General features: G+C 48.9%; 1 long non-coding RNA gene across 3 annotated transcripts in view; it reads right to left on the reverse strand.

Moving 5' to 3' along the window:
- The window catches only part of LOC131480193 (uncharacterized), a 96,892-nt gene extending 79,830 nt beyond the window's left edge, over window positions 1–17,062 (reverse strand). For 2 of the 3 annotated variants that reach the window (XR_009245319.1, XR_009245318.1), the window contains exons 1-2: window positions 16,592–17,062; window positions 14,591–14,682 (exon numbers count right to left, since the gene is read on the reverse strand). This is a non-coding gene — a long non-coding RNA (uncharacterized LOC131480193). Of the gene's footprint in view, window positions 1–9,991; window positions 10,108–14,590; window positions 14,683–16,591 lie in introns of those variants that run through there. The other variant, XR_009245317.1, reaches the window with a different exon arrangement.
- Between the last annotated feature and the right edge of the window lie 1,326 nt (window positions 17,063–18,388).

Below are 18,388 nucleotides of genomic sequence, written 5' to 3' on the forward strand. Positions count from 1 at the left end.
TTAGTTCCTCTGCCAAGCCTGGTAGCAACAGCTGATGAGCCACCACAATCCTCTCCCTTAAATGACAACACATCATTTCCGGGTACAGCCTCCCTCATGAGTCTGGATGGCAAAGCCAGGAGATCACTCGGTCTGCTGTCCTCCGTGAACAGAACACGTGGACTCCCTAGGGCTGCACGGTTTCTGACTGCTCCATGAACTCAGCCAGTCTGTATGCTGCACACTCATGTTGCTTAGTGGCTGCGACTGTGCTACAGCCTAGGGGCTGCACACTCGTGCTGCTTAGTGGTTGTAGTCTAGGGGCGCAGTACCAAGGCTGTAGGTGGGCGCTGACAATACAGACCAAACCTCCCTCTCCTGCAGCCTTAGTTCCCTCATCTGTGAAGTCCACAGAGGCCTTTCATAACTTACAGTGACTGCCAAGTGGGCCCAAATCAGACGTCTATTCAAATTCACAGTTAATTCCATGACCATTCAAGTGAGTGTTCTTTGAGAACTGCAGAACCCGGGAGAATCAAGATGGCGGAATAGGGTAAGGACATGTTTAAATGGACGGAAAAACATTTAATCAGGATGAAGCAGAGAGGACATATTCCAGGAAATAGGAGAGAACAGAACAACAGCAGAGGGATACCTGGAGACTGACAGACACAGGAAAGCAGTGGACACAACGGTGTGGTGTTGCAGTGACTGATACTCCAGCAGCATTCAGCTAACGGGCAATCTGAACTCCACCAGCAGCCGGAACTCCACCAGCACCAGGTGGGAAGGGACTTTCACTGGGAGCTTGGGAGGTAAACCCAGACAAAGAACTCTCCGTCCTGCTGGTCTGTTTGATTTGACCAGGAGCAGAGACAGAGCAGCAGATCACAGACAGGCAGTGCGAGAACAGGGTGGATTTCACAGCCCTCTCAGCCCTCTCAGCCCTCTAGAGCTGAATTGGGTGCCATTTTGCATAAGGAGACAAAGGCAAGGGAAAGGACTGAGCATATGCTGAGCTGGGAGTGAGCTCATTTCTGACTCAGTGAACTGCAGCAACGTGGCATTCTACAGGTTCCACCCAAGACAGGTCTGGGTAGCCCTCAGACCTGATGGCCAGCAGATCAAGAACTCTAGTAGTGGTACGTCAGGCGCCATTTTGTATACTGTGGCAATTTAGGACTGCAGGGGACAACAGTGAACTGCACATGTGCTGATCTCGCGAGAACTGAGTTCAGCGAATTGAACTGGTCCCAAAGGAAAATAATGCCAACTGTGGCATTATATGGGTCAAAATAGGTCCGTGTGGCACCCAGACCTAATGTCCAACAGGTTCCTGCAAGATCAGCGTCACCAATAACCTAACTATATAGGACACCTGGTGTCTCTCTAATCCTGGGACCTGCTCCAACCGAAAGTGGGAGAAAGGTTGCAGAGACAACAGTGCAGCCTCAGCATGGTATCACAGGAGGTGGAGAGTGGTGAGCTAGGAGCTGGGGCTGTGGAGACCACGGTGGAAATCTAACATAAGAACCCAGACCTGGAACTTGCTGGAGGGAGTGGCACAGTGGCTGCAAGCAAAAAGTTGTGTACCAACTGCAATAAGTAAAATCGCATTGTAGACCTGTGGGTGACACAGCTTAGAAACCTGCCACAAGGAGAAGAATCTGCTAACCAGAAGTACAATGACCAAGAGCAAAAGAAGAGACAAAGGCACAATGAATATTACTGAAGACTTGCCTGCAAAGGAGCAAAACCCTATGCCAACTTCAGAGTTCACTGAGGAAGACATCGAGAAAATGGGGCATACAGAATTCATAAAACTCATTTTAAAGCTTCTGATCAAAAATGAGAAACACATACAAGAGTTCAAAGAATTTAAGGAAGCAATAAAGCAAATCAAGGCTGATATATCAGAAATTAAGAACACAGCAAAACAAACTAAAAGTACAATGGAGAGTCTCCAACATAGTATGAAGCAAGCAAAGAAAGAATCTCAGAATTGGCAGATATTTCCTGTCATCAGGGGGAAACAAACAAAAAACTGGAAGCAGAGCTGGATCAGGAGAACTGCAGAACCCCTCTCCCACCCACCACAGGCCTGCAATTCTGATGGACAGACTTGGTGCCGAGATCACAAATGTTGGTGCTCTCCTATCCCAGGGAGCCAGGGACCTGCATGCCAACAGAATGTCTGGACCCCCTACCCAGAGACTTCCCTTCACATACAACACAAATCATGGTGCATCAGACAGAGCAGGACAAAATGGATGAATTTTTTTTTAGTGTTGTGGGAAAGACTATTATTTCCACATTGTTTTTCTGTATCTGGAGTAAACGGGTAGGTCAGTCTCCCACCCATCCCAGGTCCCTGATGTGGGGCATGCTCCTAGGGTCTTGCTCAAGTGGTTTTGATAGTTCAACAGTTTTGAATTGTTGCCAGTCTCACTATTCCAAGCACGATGAAATTGCTCCAGAATCCACTGATTGACATAGTCCACCTTAGAATCTCCATTTGCCCAGTTTTTCACTGCCAACATATGCCTGGGGTAGTTGATTGATATGTTCTGTCCTCTGTTGTGGTGCCAGGTATCCTCTGCAGGTTCTGATAGACTGCCATATCCTCCATGTGCACCTGGTTATGCTCTCCACTGCTCTGTCTGAGCCTCTGGCATTTGCACTCCACGGCAGGTCACAGAACCTGCACTTTTTTTCATGGTTAGGGCTCTGAGTTCGGCAGTTCGATTGGGAAGATCCCAAAAGCAACTTTGTCTGAGGTGATCCCAGACCAGATTCTTGTGTGTACTTGCAAGTACAGGGCCCAGTACAGTCCATCGCCCCAATCAGCTGGTGGTTGCAGTTGCTGGGTCGGTTCTGTTTCCACACCTGTCTTCCACTGGAACCAATGGGTGTTGTAGCCCAGCCTGATTCTGCCCACCATACACTCGGCCTTCACATAAACCAGTGGGAGCTGCAGCCTAGTTGGAGCAACCCACAATAACCCCCACCAGGCCGGTACCCTACCCTGATTCCCATGCTTGCCAGTATGTACAGCAGACTAGTCCATTCTGTCCCACATCCCATTCTGCTCTCATGCATGTCAATGGGCATTGAAGCCTAGTGCAACCTAACCAGCTCCACTATCCAGCCCACACACATGCTGGCGGGTGCCTTTCAGTCCAGCCACCCCTGCTCTAATCCTGCTTTTTGTGCTCGCCAGTGGGAGTGGTAAAACAAGAGGGAGATGCCCAAATTTTCCTTCCTAGGCCACTCCCATTCCTGGATCATGCACTTTCTAGATGGTTCTGTAGTTTAACTTCACAGATTAGTGACTGGTGTCAGCATCTGCTATCTGATGCTGCAGCAAAGCCCAACCAACTCTCACCCATTCTGCTTTATGTCTGCACCAGCAGGAAAAATGGACAAATTATAACAGAGCTGGGCTAGCTCACTCTGCAGAGTCCCTCAACAGCCAGCGTTCTCTTGGTCTCAACTTGGCAGCAACACTGAAGCTGAATAGCAAGCTTTTTCTGCAGCAGAAAAGAAAAAAATGTGGCCTAGAGGAACAGACACTAGGGCAGTCAGCGGCTACGGAGGCCTGCGAGGGTCAGCAGGGCTGTCCCAGGATCATATCCAAAGGCCCTGAGACCCTTTCAGGCAGCCACTGCCAGCTAGCCCAGCAATCACCAAGGAGTCCTGCAGGACAGCCCTGCCAAGGACTGGGGAGCAGAACAGGACCCAGCTCAAAGGAAGGAGCCCTGGGCAGATACAGAAGAAACTCAGGATGCAGTCCTGGGACTGAGTTATGCCAGGGCAGGGCTCCTAGCCAGCCTGGAATTGTCACACCCTGCAAAGAATCTGATGTGGTAAATGTTAATTAAATAACAGACAACTGAATGGAGGTCAGGGGTCTGGAGTAGGGGAGGTCGGAGGAAGGGAAGAGGAGGATGAATGGGAACAGCAGGTGTAGGAAGGGAAATCTGGGAATAGTCATGTAGGGCAGAGAGGAGAATCCTCCACCTTGGCGGATGCTGGAGATAGGGCTCCCCAGACCTGTCATGCAATTCCAGACCATTGACTGGTGGGCCAAGGTTCCAGGGATCTCCTTGCCCTGGGTCAGATGGGCTTAGAGTCCAGCCAGGCCTGGAAGACAGTGAGAGGCCTGGCTATGCATGTGTACACCTGTTCCTCGGGATCCTCTAGAGGGCGCCCTTGCCCCACCCCTGCAACTCAAGGAGCCCATCTGTTGCGAAAAGGCAGTGGAGTAAGAACAAGGTGCCATCTCCCACTCGTTGAACCTTGAATCCAAACTCTACCCCTTACCAGCTCTTTAACTCTCGATCCAGGAAACAGTCTGGCTAAGCCACCATCTCTTCACCTGTGAAATGCATCCCAGGGAAAGTGAGAAGGGAAGGCATGTGTGTAGTGTGTGGGATTAACTAGCACACACAATAAACACTACATACTTGTGTATACAGGTGAGCACATTCTTCATATGTAAAACTCAGCAGGGCTTTGAGTGCACTCAGCAATGTCTGCAGGAGTCATTCTGAAATCCCTTCAAATTGGCAGTTAAAATTCCATGTAGGAGGAAAAAAATCCATGTAGCCAATGCAGCTGGAGCCTTCCAAGGCACTGCTTCCGTAGAAACTGGACGGTGAAATGGCAAAATGGCCTTTTCTCAGGCCCTAGGAAGCTCCTGGTCCAAGGAACCGTCTTGGAAAACTCCAAAGTGGAGTAAAGATACCCCCTTGTGGCCTGACTCACACATACCCCAATAATAAAGTTCCCTGGCTTCCATTCCTCCCCCTCCTTGGGACATGGAGGGCACTGGACAGGCCAGACAGGGCTGCCTCTGCTTGCCCATGGTGAACACAGACAGAGAGCCACCCTGTTGCAGAGTCTGACTCCCCAAGGACATGTGTCCAGAGGCCTGGCATAGCCTCTTCATGGGAGAGTTTATAAAGTCGACTCTTGCAAGCAGTCTTGTTCAATCCAGTGCACCTCAAGAAGCTCCTATCAGGCAATTGTCCTGGGCTCAAACAGGGGCCAGAGGAACAGAAGGGAGAATAGCCCTTGGTTCTATGGACACAAAGCCACAAAGACACCTACACTTCGCCATGGCCGTGAGTCCATTCCAGCTCTTACACACACTGGGCTCCTTTCCTCCAGGCTTCCCATAGATGGGCCCAAATCTGCAGATTCCAGTCTCTATTGCATCACAATCACCAGGGGAACGTTAGCAAAACAACATGCCTGGATTGCAGGTCAGCCTGAGTGGCTCAGAGCCTCTGGGGAATGGAGAGGCTGGGTGACTTTGAGAAGCTCCTGGGGCAGGAACCGGGATCAGCATTCTGACAGCAAGAAGGGCAGCAAGCTCCAGCCATGGACCCTCTATCCAAAGATTCCCCAGGCCTTTCTGAAGGAAGGGAGCTGCTATGTGGGTAACTGGCCACCTGACCTCCTGTGCAGCCACAATCCAAGCATGGGAAAGAGACGGGGTCACAGGCAGAGGCACCTGATCCATCCACCCAGCTGAGCATGAAGGCAATGAGCAGAATGTGCACAGGCCCTCACCACTGACCTCCTTGGAGGCAGGAGGGCTGCCTGTGAGCAGTTAATATGTCCAGCTTGTGGATGAGGAACTTGAGGCCTGAACAGAATAACAGTGGCTCCTTCAAAAATCCCCCACCCTAAACCCTAGATCAACTGGTTCTAAAAACCGAAATAAACTCCTGGACAAGCATTTTCTGTGACGAGTCTTTGACCTCAGACCTCCACAGTTGAGAATCTACTCCAAGGAAAACCTTATAAACACAAAAACACCTATGAGCAGAAACATTTATCCCATGGGCCGGCACCATGGCCTAGTGCATTCATTAAGCCACCACCTGCAACAGTGGCATACCATATAAGTACCAGTTCATGCTCCACTTCCAATGCAGCTTCCTACTAGTACAGCTAGGAAAGCAGAGAAACATGGCCCAGTTCTTGGACCCTGCACCCATGTGAGAGACCTAAATGAAGACCTGGCTTCATCCTGGCCCAGACCTGGTCACTGCAGCCATTTAGGGAGTAAACCACTAGATACAAGAGCTCTCTTTCTCTCTTTCTGTTTCTCCCTGTATATAACTCTGCCTTTCAAGGAAAAATTTTTCAGAAAATATATCTATCACATATTTGTTTATATTTCAAAATAACTTTTTCAAACAAGGAAGGCCTAAGTAAATCACTATCCACTCAACAGAATTCTATTCAGTGAATAAAAATGCTTTCTCAGACTATTATTAGCATGGAATATAGCTATGACACACTGTTTGGTAAACAGGGCGCTTCCAATTGTATACAAAGAAAGACAACTGTGAGGAAACCATCCGCGTGTTTGCAACAGGAGAAAATGTTCATCACCCTTCTCTGTCAGAAGTGGAGCCAGCGTTCTATTTCTAGTATTCCTGTTTATCTGAACCCAGTGGGTTCCTGCTTTATGAGTATCATGACAGATCCCATGCAAATACCCACCTCCTCCCGCCCAGACCTACAAATACCCTAATGCTGTGTGGACAAAGGGGATTTGTAGATGGTCAAGTAGAGGATGTTGCACAGGAAGAGAATCTGGGATTATCCAGAGGAGCCCAGGGCATCACAAGGGGGAGCGTGGGAGACAGGCAGGAGGGCCAGAGCCAGCAGAGCAGCAGCGATGTTGTGACAAACACGGAGCTCAGGGACATGTCCAGAAGCCATGGGATGCATGCGGCCTCAGTGAGCTGGAAAGGTGAGGAGTAGGTTCCCTGCTGCCCTTTGACATCAGCCCCAGAAGACCCATTTCAGATGTCTCAATTCCAGACCACTAAGCCACAACTGCGATTTTATGCATTGGAGTGTGTGCTCAGCTGTGACAGCAGCCCTAGGCACTGCTCCACCGCCCACGGAGGGGAGGCTACATGCTTGCAGGAGCTGGGCCCAGGTGTTGTTACCCTCCCACTCCGCAAGCACTGGGGACAGCTTGGCTCAGGGCAAGCACTCCTGCCCTGCAGGGCTGCGCACTGAGGATGCCAGCACCAGTCCCAGCTGCTGAGTTCTCCTCCTTCCCAGGGGTGGCAGCAGGGGTGCAGTGAGGACCACGGGGCCCTACTCAAGTACAACCTGGGTACAAGAGTGTTTTTCCTTGGGGCTGCTCTGTTGCCCGGCTACCACTTTATATATATATATATATATCACTCTCCATGGAACAAGGTCAAATTTCCAAAATACATGAAAGCTGATGATAAATATCCCAAAACAGACCATGAGTTCTGCCATTTTTTAAACTACCTGCAATTGCAGAAACAGCAGAATCTTTTTCTCTTTTATTAAGAGAAACATTAGTCATGGAAGTGTGTCACCTTAAGACTGCAATCTTTAATTGAGTGTCTCTGTTTGATTTTATTTATGTTTGCATGTGCTACATATTTCAAAAAGCTGTAATGCAGCAAACACTTTTCCGAGCAGGGCTGTGCGCTGGGTACAGAGGTGGGGCCTGTACAGGCAGAGGGAAGAATCCTCAGCTAGGAGGTAGGGTTCAAGATTGGGTTCTTAATTGCACTGCTAATTAGGTGTGGTCTTGGTAAGCCTTGGTGCCCTCCGTGCTGCTATGGTGGGAGTCAGGACAGCAGAGATGTCAACTGTAAGCCAGAGCAATGACTGGCCAAGGTAAGAAGAGAAACCATTTCAAGGCTGCTGGCAAGGAATCAAGGACAGCTGCCCCACCGGGCACAGGGTCTGGTAGGATGCACACAGCCAGGCCACAGAAAGTTCAGAGCCCACCGATACTTGACTTCCAATGAACAAAAAGCTGTCCTTTCCACCAACAATCTCTCACCCATCCAGCTCAGCCTCGTTAAATCTAGTCCAGACTTAAAAGATACCACTGCTAGAGCTAAGGTTCCAGTCTGCTCTTGAGCTTAAGTGGGCATCCAATGAGAATATTTGACTCTCTAGTTTTTGGCTTTTAAAACAGGCAGAGAGACCGATGATGTGGCAGAGTGTATTGAGTCATCACTCAAGATGCCAGCATCCCATATGGGAGTATCGGTTCAAGTCCCAGCTGTTCTGCTTCACATCCGGCTCCCTGCTATTGCACCAGAGAAATCAAGTTCTGCAAGTGCAAGATGGTCCAAGTACTAAGAGCTCTGCCATCCGTATGGGAGACCCATAGGGAGTTCCTGGCTGCTGGTTTCAGCCAAGCCCAGACCTGGCTTTTGTAGCCATTTGGGGGTTGGACCAGCAGATAGAAGATGATCGTTCCCAAAAAGCTCAGGAGCTAATAAATAAAACAGAGGGAACCCTGGCAGGTCACATGAAGAAAGCCATTCCTTTACATTGGTAATTTGCTAAGCCAGCAGCATCAGCATCCAAATCCTGTGAGAACATTTTTAGAAATATACAAACTTGGGCCTCACCTGAGCCCACTGGGCTAGGGCCTAGCTATTGACCTTAACAGGCCCTCTGGGTGCTTCTGATACACAGCAGGTGAAGGACCACTGGCCTACACAAAATTCACACACTTCTACCAAACCAAAAGTGTGGAGGGGGGAGAGGGGACAGCTGACCTGTGTGGAAGTTAAAAGCTAGGGTTTGGATTGAGACATGTAAGAAAACTCAGGTAAAAGACTGAGGGGGAAGGACCTCTTTTTTTTTTTTTTTTTTTTAAAGATTTGTTATTATTGGAAAGCCGGATATAGAGAGAGGAGGAGAGACAGAGAGGAAGATCTTCCATCCGATGTTTCACTCCCCAAGTGAGCCACAACGGGCCGGTGCTGCGCCGATCTGATGCCGGGAACCAGGAACCTCTTCCGGGTCTCCCACGCGGGTGCAGGGTCCCAAAGCTTTGGGCCGTCCTCAACTGCTTTCCCAGGATACAGGCAGGGAGCTGGATGGGAAGTGGAGCTGCTGGGATTAGAACCGGCGCCCATATGGGATCCCGGGGCGTTCAAGGAGAGGACTTTAGCCGCTAGGCCACGCCGCTGGGCCCGGGAAGGACCTCTTTAAAAACATTTCTTCTTAGATATGTGTAAGTGTGCTTGGGACACACTTCCCCACCCCTCCTTCCAATCGCATTGCTGCCCTTTGCACCCTCCTACCAAAACCCTCAAGCCTCCAGTTTCTCCAGCTTCTCTCTGCCCTCCTGCCGGGCACCCTCCACCTCTATGCCCACCTCAAAGCTGCCCTCCTATCCAGCAAGTCTCTGGAGCAGGCGTCCCACACTGCAGTGCTGGCTTCAGCTTCTAACTGCAGCTTCCTGCTAATGCAGACCCCGGAAGACAGTGGGGATGACTTCACATAATTGGGTTCCTGCCACCTATTCAAGAAGAGCAGCTCCCAGCTTTGGCACCAACCGGGTACCTCCCCAGCCCCAGCCACTGTGGCAAGTATTTATGGAGAGAATCAATGGGAAGCGCTCTAAAAGAAGTAGGGGGAGAAATTTAACCTTTCTTCAGACAGTCCTAAAGTCCCCTACAGGATGAATTTTCAACGTCAGAACTGCCCACTGGGGCCCCTAGAAATAAATACGGTGTTTTCTTCTGGCTTGACAAATGTTCCTCTGTCCCCTGTCCCCCCTGGGGCTATCCTGGCTGTGCCTGTTCTAATGCTCAGGGCTCTGTCCAATCCGAGCAGCCCATGCAACTCCGCTCAGAGCTGGAAGGTCTACACTGAGCTGAAAGGTTTACCCTGAGCTGCAGCGGCACCATGTGGCCAGAGCTGTGACACATCACACTAGGGAGCCTCGTTCTTTCTGTAGTGATGTGAAACAATGACATTATTCTGTGCTGTGAAACAATGACATTAAAAATGTTTTCAGACCAGCACTACAGCCTAGTAGCTAAAATCCTCACCTTGCACGCGCTGGGATCTCTTATGGGCGACAGTTCGTGTCCCAGATGCTTCATTTCCCCACCACTCTTGGCCTGTGGCCTGGGAAAGCAGTTGAGAATGGCCCAAAGCCTTAGGACCCTGCACCCATTTGGGAGACCTGGAAGAAGCTCCTGGCTCCTAGCTTCGGATCAGCTTAGCTCCAGCCATTGCAGCCACTTGGGGAGTGAACCAACGAATGGAAGATCTTTTTATCTGTATTTCCTTTTCTCTGTAAATCTGTCTTTCCAATAAAAATAAATAAATCTTTTTTTTAATGTTTTCAAGACTTTTAAAAAGCACACTTATGATCACACACATTTATGCTAACAAGTCCATTTTATTTCTGTTCCTTCTCTTCAGTAATTTCCAACAATGACAGTCATGGTACCTGTGCCACGGAGCACTCTTTTTTATGGCCACCTGGCCACCAGCTGTCTCTGTGCTCATTCATAGATTTGCAATCCTTCTTCCCCGTCAACAGTAAAGCCTTGGTAAATGCCAGTGCAGTAACGTGCAATGAAAAGGCACCAGCCAGTAGGCAGGTGTGGTGCCTGACAGCTCCATCTCCAGAGGCACAGGCAGGGGTTCCAAACTCAGCTCTGTTAAGACCATGCGCTGGCACTCAAAACTGGTCAACTGTGCCAAAACCCCATCCCTGAGGAAGCCCTGAGGCCTCTACCACCCACAGCTAGAGCCTCCAGCTATCCCCGCATCAGGCAGACACCTGTACTCCATCCAGTAGGTTGGACTCCTTTTGGCTTGAGTCACTACCAGCCCTAGGTGGACATGGAGGATATCCCCAGAACCTCGTGGAGGCAGGGACTAAAGGGCACAGGTGTGGTCAGCGTAGGGCCAATCTAGGGGGCCAGAAGACTGCTACCTTGATCACTCTCCTCCAACCTTGAGACACCAGTATGGGATTGTGTCTTGATAGTTCGTGCTGTGCTGATAAAGCCCAGTGCTGAGCAAACCCACAGAGTCTGTGGACAGTATCTGGAACATGTCCGAAAATCAAATACAGTCCTGCACCCTGGTAAGATAAACTTGCCTTGGCATGAATACCAGCAGCTCCTTGCAGGCCTAGTGTGCACCCCAGGATGGTGCAGGGCCTGGTAACTGTCGCAGCCAGCTGTGATCCACCTCGGGCCTGGCTGAGTGGCTGAAGAACCCCCTCTTTCACCTGAACCTCCATTACCTTGAACAGACAGCCAGGGATCACAGGCCTAGTGTGGAAGTCAGTGCCAGACTGGGAACAAAAACAAACAAACAAACAAACAAAAAAACGATGCCGCATAGAGCAGATTCTGCTGGGACCTGCGTTGGAGCCCACAGGAGTTGTGCATACCTGGCTGAACAGCCTTAAGGCCCTAGCCTGCCTCAAAAGAGGCTGACAGGTGCAGCTCTGGGAAGTGAGCCCACCTCAGCAGCACAGAATTTCTAGAAACACCATCACAAATGAAGCCAGATTGCTGAAACATCCTTCAACGCACAGATGACGTCAAGTTTGAGCAATTATCAGGAACCTGCAGGGAGCCACAATTTCTCCTACAGAGCAAACTGAAGTGGCAGAAAGCAGCCATCTAGGAATTCACATGTCCAAATGTTCACGTAAGAGGTTCAAAATAGCTTTTTAAAAGAAACTCCATGAAATTCACAATACAGAGAAATGATTCAATATTCCTACAGAGAAAGCTGACAGAAAGATGGAAGTAATTAAACCAAATCAAGCCAAAATCGTTCAACTGAAAAGTACACTAAGTGAAATTTAAAATGCAATAGAAGGCAGAATATATCTGCCCTCAATAGTAGAGCAGAACAGACAGAAGAAAGACTCAGCCCCAGGGCAGGTTATTTAAAATTATGCAGTTGGAAGCAAAAGAAGAAAAAAGAACCAACAGGAAGGGAGAAAGTTTATGTGAAATATGGTTTAGCATGAAAAAAGAAAATGTTCAAGTTGTTGGGATTCCAGAGAGACTTGAGAATGCCAGAGTGGTAGAAAGTATATTCAAAGACAGAATGAAATTTCTCAACCCTACAAAAGGACTCAACTGTCAGGTCCAGGAAGGCTAAAGGTCACCAGGAAGACCTGACTCAATCATGTTATTCTTTGAGGTCAGTATGACCAATGTACCAAAACCAGACAAGGATGCAACAAGAGGAAAGCAAGCTGTGAGCCAATATCCTTGATGAATACAGATGCAAGAATCCTCAGCAAAATACTAGAAAGTGGGGGGGAATCCCAGTGCCTATAAAACTGTGTCACATAATGCAATGTAATCAATTAAAAAAAGTTGGACAATAAAAAAAATACTAGAAAGTGTAACCCAATAGCTTCTTAAAAAGAGATAAAGGGGCCTAGCGGCGTGGCCTAGCGGCTAAAGTCCTCGCCTTGAATGCACCAGGATCCCATATGGGCGCCGGTTCTAATCCCAGCTGCTCCACTTCCCATCCAGCTCCCTGCTTGTGGCCTGGGAAAGCAGTCGAGGATGGCCCAAAGCTTTGGGACCCTGCACCCGCATGGGAGACCAGGAGGAAGTTCCTGGCTCCTGGCTTTAGACTGGCACAGCACCGGCCCATTGTGCATGCCTGGGGTGTGAATCATCGGACGGAAGATCTTCCTCTCTGTCTCTCTTCCTCTCTGAATATCTGACTTTGTAATAAGAATAAATAAATCTTTAAAAAAGGGAAAGAGAGAGAGAGATAGGAAGAAGAAAACAATGGTCTCACCCACTTTCCCCTAATCCTTCACCCTTCCTACTCTAACAAATAGTAAACATCATCAAAAACAAAATACAATAAAAAAGAACATTCACCATTATCAAATGGATTCATCTCAGCAATGCAAGATTTTGTCAAAAATCATAGCACATCTCCATAGACACAGAAAAAGATGTCTAATAACATTCAACACTGCTTTATGATTTTAAAAATTGACCAACTTAGGTGCAGAAGGAACACACTTCACATAGTAAAGGTCATAAATAAGAAGACAAGAGCTAGCACCATATTCAGTGGAACAAAATGTTCTCTCGAGGGTCCCAAACAGAACAATGCAGTACTGCAGGTTCATAGCTAGAGCAATTAGGCAAGAAAAAAAATTAAAGTGCATCCAAACTGGAAAGGAAGAAGTCAAATTGTCACTGCAGATGGCAAACATTTTCTATTTTAAAAAAAAAGATGGCATCTTTTTTAAAAAGATTTATTTTTATTGGGCCCAGCACAATGACTCAGCCACTAAAGTGCTCGCCTTGAACACGGTGGGATCCCATATGGGTACCAGTTCGTGTCCCAGCTGCCCTACTTTCCATCCAGCTCCCTGCTTGTGGCCTAGAGAAGCTGTGGGTGTTGGCCCAAAGCCTTGGGACCCTGCACCCACATAGGAGACCTGAAAGAAGTTCCTGGCTCCTGGCTTCAGATTGGCTCAGCTCCAGCCATTGGAACCACTTGGGGAGTGAATCAGAAAACAGATCTTTCTCTCTGTATTTCCTTCTTTCTGTAAATCATTCTTTCCAATAAAAAATATTTTTCAAAAGATTTTATTAGTGTTATTATTATTATATTTTTAAAAGCAAAGTTAGAGAAGAGACAAAGAAGTGTTCCATCAAAATCCCAATGATATTTTTCACAGGACTAGAATAAACGTTACTAAAAGTTGAATGAAACCATATAATAGTTAAAGCAATCTTATTCAAAAAGAGCATAGTAGAAGGCATTCATTATATTACCTGACTTAAAAATAGATTTAAAAGCTACAATAGTTTTTTTTAAAAAGCTACAGAAATTAAGACAGCACTGGAGTGGCATAAACACAGAGCCATAGACCAATGGAACAGAATCCCACACATCCACAAGCAACTGACTTCTGACAAAGGTGCTAAGAACACGCATTAGAGAAAGAATAGTCTTTATAAGCAATGGTGCTGGGAAAATTGGGTATATACATACAGAAGGATGAAAGTATACCCTGGTTTATCACCATTTATAAAATATCAGGTCAAAGTGGATTAAAGATACAAACATGAAATCTGAAACTTTGTGATTATATGAAAACACTTCAAAACATTGACATGAGCAAAGATTTCAGGAAATACAAGCGAAAGCTGACAAGTGGAATTCCAATAAACAGAATAGCTTTTGCACGGCAAAGGAAACAATCAACAGAGAAACAGCCTACAGTACAGGACAGAATATCTGCAAGCTATACAGGTGACAAGCTGTTAATATCCAGCATATACAGGGAACCCAAACAACAAGTCAATAACAACAACAAAATCCAATTAAAAAGCACATTTCTCAAAGGAAGGCATACAAATGGCCCAAATGTACATGACAAGATGCTGAAACCACAAACCACTAATCATCAGGGAACTGCAGTAAAGACTGAGTTTCTGCCAAAAAAGCCAAAGACAGCAAGTGTCGGTGAGGACATGCGCAAAGGGGAACCTTTGTACACTGTTGTTGGGAATGTAAACTAACACAACCATGTGGAAAACAATATAGCAGCACCTCAAAAAACTAGAAACCAAACAACCACAGAACCCAGCACTTCCTTTTCTGGGTGTATACCCAAGACAAATGGAATCTATCCGCCAAAGAGATGCTTTCAGGAGGTGGAAACAATCTAAGTGTCTCCAACAACCAATGAACAATAAAGGATGGTCCCCATGCACACTGGAATATTACTCAGCCATACAAAGGATGAAATCCTGCCACTTACAACAACAAGGGTGGAACTGGAGGTCGGCATGTTCAGTGAAATAAGCCAAGCACAGTGAGACAAACAGCACATGTTCTCTCAGTTACATGTGGAGTCTAAAAAAGAGAGAGAGAGAGAGAGAGATGAACCCATAGACATTTAGAATATAAATATGGTTACCCAAGACTAGAGAGGGAAGGGAAAGGGAGGAATTAGGACAATTCCCCTGGCAGGTACTAGGTGATAACTAGATGGGAGTTCTGGGGTTTTATGGCACAGTAGAGTGAAGATGGATAATACAAATGTACTGTATATTTCTCTATTGAAAAAAAAAAAAAAAAACAGAAGATGTCATTGCTGGATGTTTTCACCATAAAGTAATGTGAAACGTTTGAAAGTATAAACATATTTATCTTGATTTGGACATTACACAATGTATACACAAAATAAGACATCACATTAATATGTACAATTTTTACATGTCTGTTACATTTTTTATTTAAAAAAAAAGTTTAGAAGAGAGCACTGTGGCCCAGTGTGTATGATTGCCACCTACAATGCCAGCATCCTACAATGGGTGCCAGTTTGTGTCTTGCCTGCTCCACTTCTGATCCAGCTCCTTGCTAACGGCCTGAGTAAAGGGAGGATGGCCTAGGCTGGCTCCTAGCTTTAGCCTGGCTCAGCCCTGGCCCTTGCAGCCCCTTGGGGAGTGAACCAGCTGATGAAAGATCTCTCCCTCTTCTCCCATCCTCTTGTATGTGTAACCATTTCAAATAAATATGAAAATATTCTCTTCAAATAAACTGCGAAAAGTTTGTCAATTCTGCTACTTACTGGCTGTGGGTTCTTGGACGTTTTTTAACCCTTCTGTGTTTGTTTCCTCATCTGTAAAGTTGGGAGAAGGGAAATACTGCCTATCCTACAGGGTTGTTCTGAGAACTAAATAATGTATGAAGGTATAGTTAGCACAGAGCCTGGCCAGAACCCTAACATCAGCATCATTATTAGACTTTATAAACACAACCCCACAGGAACCTGGACACATAACCCAACCCCACCTGCTACCCCTTCTTACGAGCTAGAATACACAGGTGTCTGAGGTGCAGTAGGAACAGACAAGTGAATGGCTCTTACTCTGGGCAGTCACAGAAAGCTTCCCAGAGAGGTCGCTTGAGAGGAGAAAGCAGTTTATTACACTACAGCTCAACTGGTAAGACCTGACCAAGGGCTGAAAAAGCCCTCGGTCCTCAGCAGAGGGAAGAAGGGTGACAGAACTCCCTGGGGAGCAGGTTGGAATACACACTCCCAGGCTGGCACAGAGATGAGCCGGCTGAAGCAGGTCTGGTAGGAAGCCCCCCTCCAGAGAACCCCTCCTACAGACTGAGGCTTTAAGTGCCCCCCCCCCCCCCCACCGTCCTGGCTGCACCTCTCGCTTTTTCCTGACGCCAGCCTAAAGAAAGCACTTCCCGTTCGGCTCCCATGTGGCCACTGCCACCCTTTAGGCTCAAACACTGAAACAAACCCCTTCAGAATACTCGCTTCACTATTATTTCATTTAAAGCCCTTTCTCCCCCAAAACCACCCCATAGCATGGGTCTCCTGAAGAAACCCCACTTGACAGATGAGAACCATTACGCCCAGCGCCCACAAAGCCTTCCAGGTGGGCTGTGTGTGTATGTGTGCCGGGGATATGCCTTCCTCTGGGATCCTGGAAGACCTAAGGCAGTGCCCAGCCCTCTGTAGGTGCTTGGGGATATTGGAGGACCGAAGAACAAACCAACACCGCCTCCCCGCCGCCTTGGCTCGCCTCCCTTTCTCCTCTCCTCCCTGGGGCCTGGCACCGGCAGGAAGTCCTCAGCGGCCCGCCTGCTGACGGGCCAGGGCCTGGAGCTAGGGAAATGGAGCGCTCCGAGGAGGCGAGCTTCCCCACTTGGCAACAGCACAGGGCAGGCTCGGCGGCCGCTCCTGCCGCCGCCTCCTTCTCCTCCTCCCAGGCTCGGCCGGGAGCCGCTCACAGCCGCTCACCGGTGCTCGCGCGCTCCCTCGGGCCGCTCCGCACCGGGTATTCCTCCTACCCGCTCCCTCTCGCCGCCGCCTCCCTCAGGGTTCCCGCTCGCTCCTGCGCTCCCCTCCCGGTCTCCGTCGCCTCCCGCCGCCCCCCACCTCCGGCTGTTTGATGAGCTTCTCTTCCCCCCTCCTTCCACTCTCCTCCCCACGCCCGCGCCTCCCTGCTCCTTGGGCTCCTGGCGCCCCCACATTCCCTGCGGTTTCCCGGGGCCTCGCCCTCCCACGCTCCCGGTGGAGGTCACTCGGCCCTCCTTGCGTCAGAGCCTGCAGGACCCCTGGGCACTGCCCTCCGGCCTCCGGGACTCGGCTCCCCTGGGTCCCTTCCTCCGGAGGCCTTATTACCGCCTCCTGCCCGGGGCCGCTTTTGCCCAACGCGTCCCCGCGGCCCGGCCTGCCCGGGAAGAGCTCGCTCTGAGCCGGGAGCTGGGAGGTGGGCGCTGGGCCTGCCCAGCCGAGCTCGCCGGGAAGCGAATCCAGCAGGAGGCGGGGATCAGGCGTGAGGGGCTCCTCCGCTCCAAGTCGCCAGAGCCCCGGTCGGCCCCGCGGCCCCGAGCGAGTGTCACCCGAACTGCGTTCGCACCCAGGCCCGGAACAGGACCTGAGGTGCACACGAGGCCACCATCTCCGGGTTATGAACGGGAGGGCCAGGCCCAGTGGGGCCTGAGCGGTATATAGGAGCTCCTGAAGTAGGGAAGAACCCTAGGCAGCAAGGAGGTATGCCTTCCTTTTTGTTTAAGATTTGAAAGGCAGAGTGACTGGAGAGAAGGAAGAGACACATCGCCCACCCCCAAATGGCCCGAACAAAATCTGCAGTCTGGAACTCCATCCCTGTCTCCCACATGGCAAGCACTTGGCCAATCTTCCACTGTTTTCCCAGGCCACTAGTAGGGATCCGATGGAAAGTATAGCAGCTGGGACTCCCACGGGTGCCCCATAAGGAGTGCCAGCCTCACAGGCAGTAGCTTAACTGGCTATACCTCAGTGCCAGACTCAGATATTTTTCTTAAAAAAAATTTTTTTTAATATGAAATATTTTGTGATCAAGTAGTTTAAGTCCTATTCAAATCATTATTTCTGACTGTCCCAACATGTTTCAGTTCATTTAAAAAAAAAAAAGAAAAAAAGACCTCGGGCCTGGCACAAAATGGCCTAGTGGCTAAATCATTACTCTTCAATCACCAGGATCCCATATGGGCGCCAGTTCTAATCCCAGCAGTCCCACTTCCCATCCAGCTCCCTACTTGTGGCCTGGGAAAGCAGTGGAAGACGACCCAAAGCCTTGGGACCCTGCACCTGTGTGGAAGACCCGCAGGAAACCCCTAGCTCCTGGCTTCGGATCAGCTCAGCTCCAGCTGTTGCAGCTACTTGGGGAGTAAACAGCAAACAGAAAATCTTTGTCTCTCCTTCTTTCTGTAAATCTGCCTTTACAATAAAAATAAGTAAATCTTTTTTTTAAAAAAAATCAAAATATATATTGGGCCCGGCGGCGTGGCCTAGCGGCTAAAGTCCTCGCCTTGAACGCACCAGGATCCCATATGGGCGCCGGTTCTAATCCCGGCAGCTCCACTTCCCATCCAGCTCCCTGCTTGTGGCCTGGGAAAGCAGTTGAGGACGGCCCAATGCATTGGGACCCTGCACCCGCGTGGGAGACCTGGAAGAGGTTCCTGGTTCCCGGCTTCGGATCGGCGCGCACCGGCCCATTGCGGCTCACTTGGGGAGTGAATCATCGGATGGAAGATCTTCCTTTCTGTCTCT

The sequence above is a fragment of the Ochotona princeps genome, chromosome 4 (genome assembly GCF_030435755.1).
Source record: "Ochotona princeps isolate mOchPri1 chromosome 4, mOchPri1.hap1, whole genome shotgun sequence".
NCBI classification, from domain to species: domain Eukaryota; kingdom Metazoa; phylum Chordata; class Mammalia; order Lagomorpha; family Ochotonidae; genus Ochotona; species Ochotona princeps.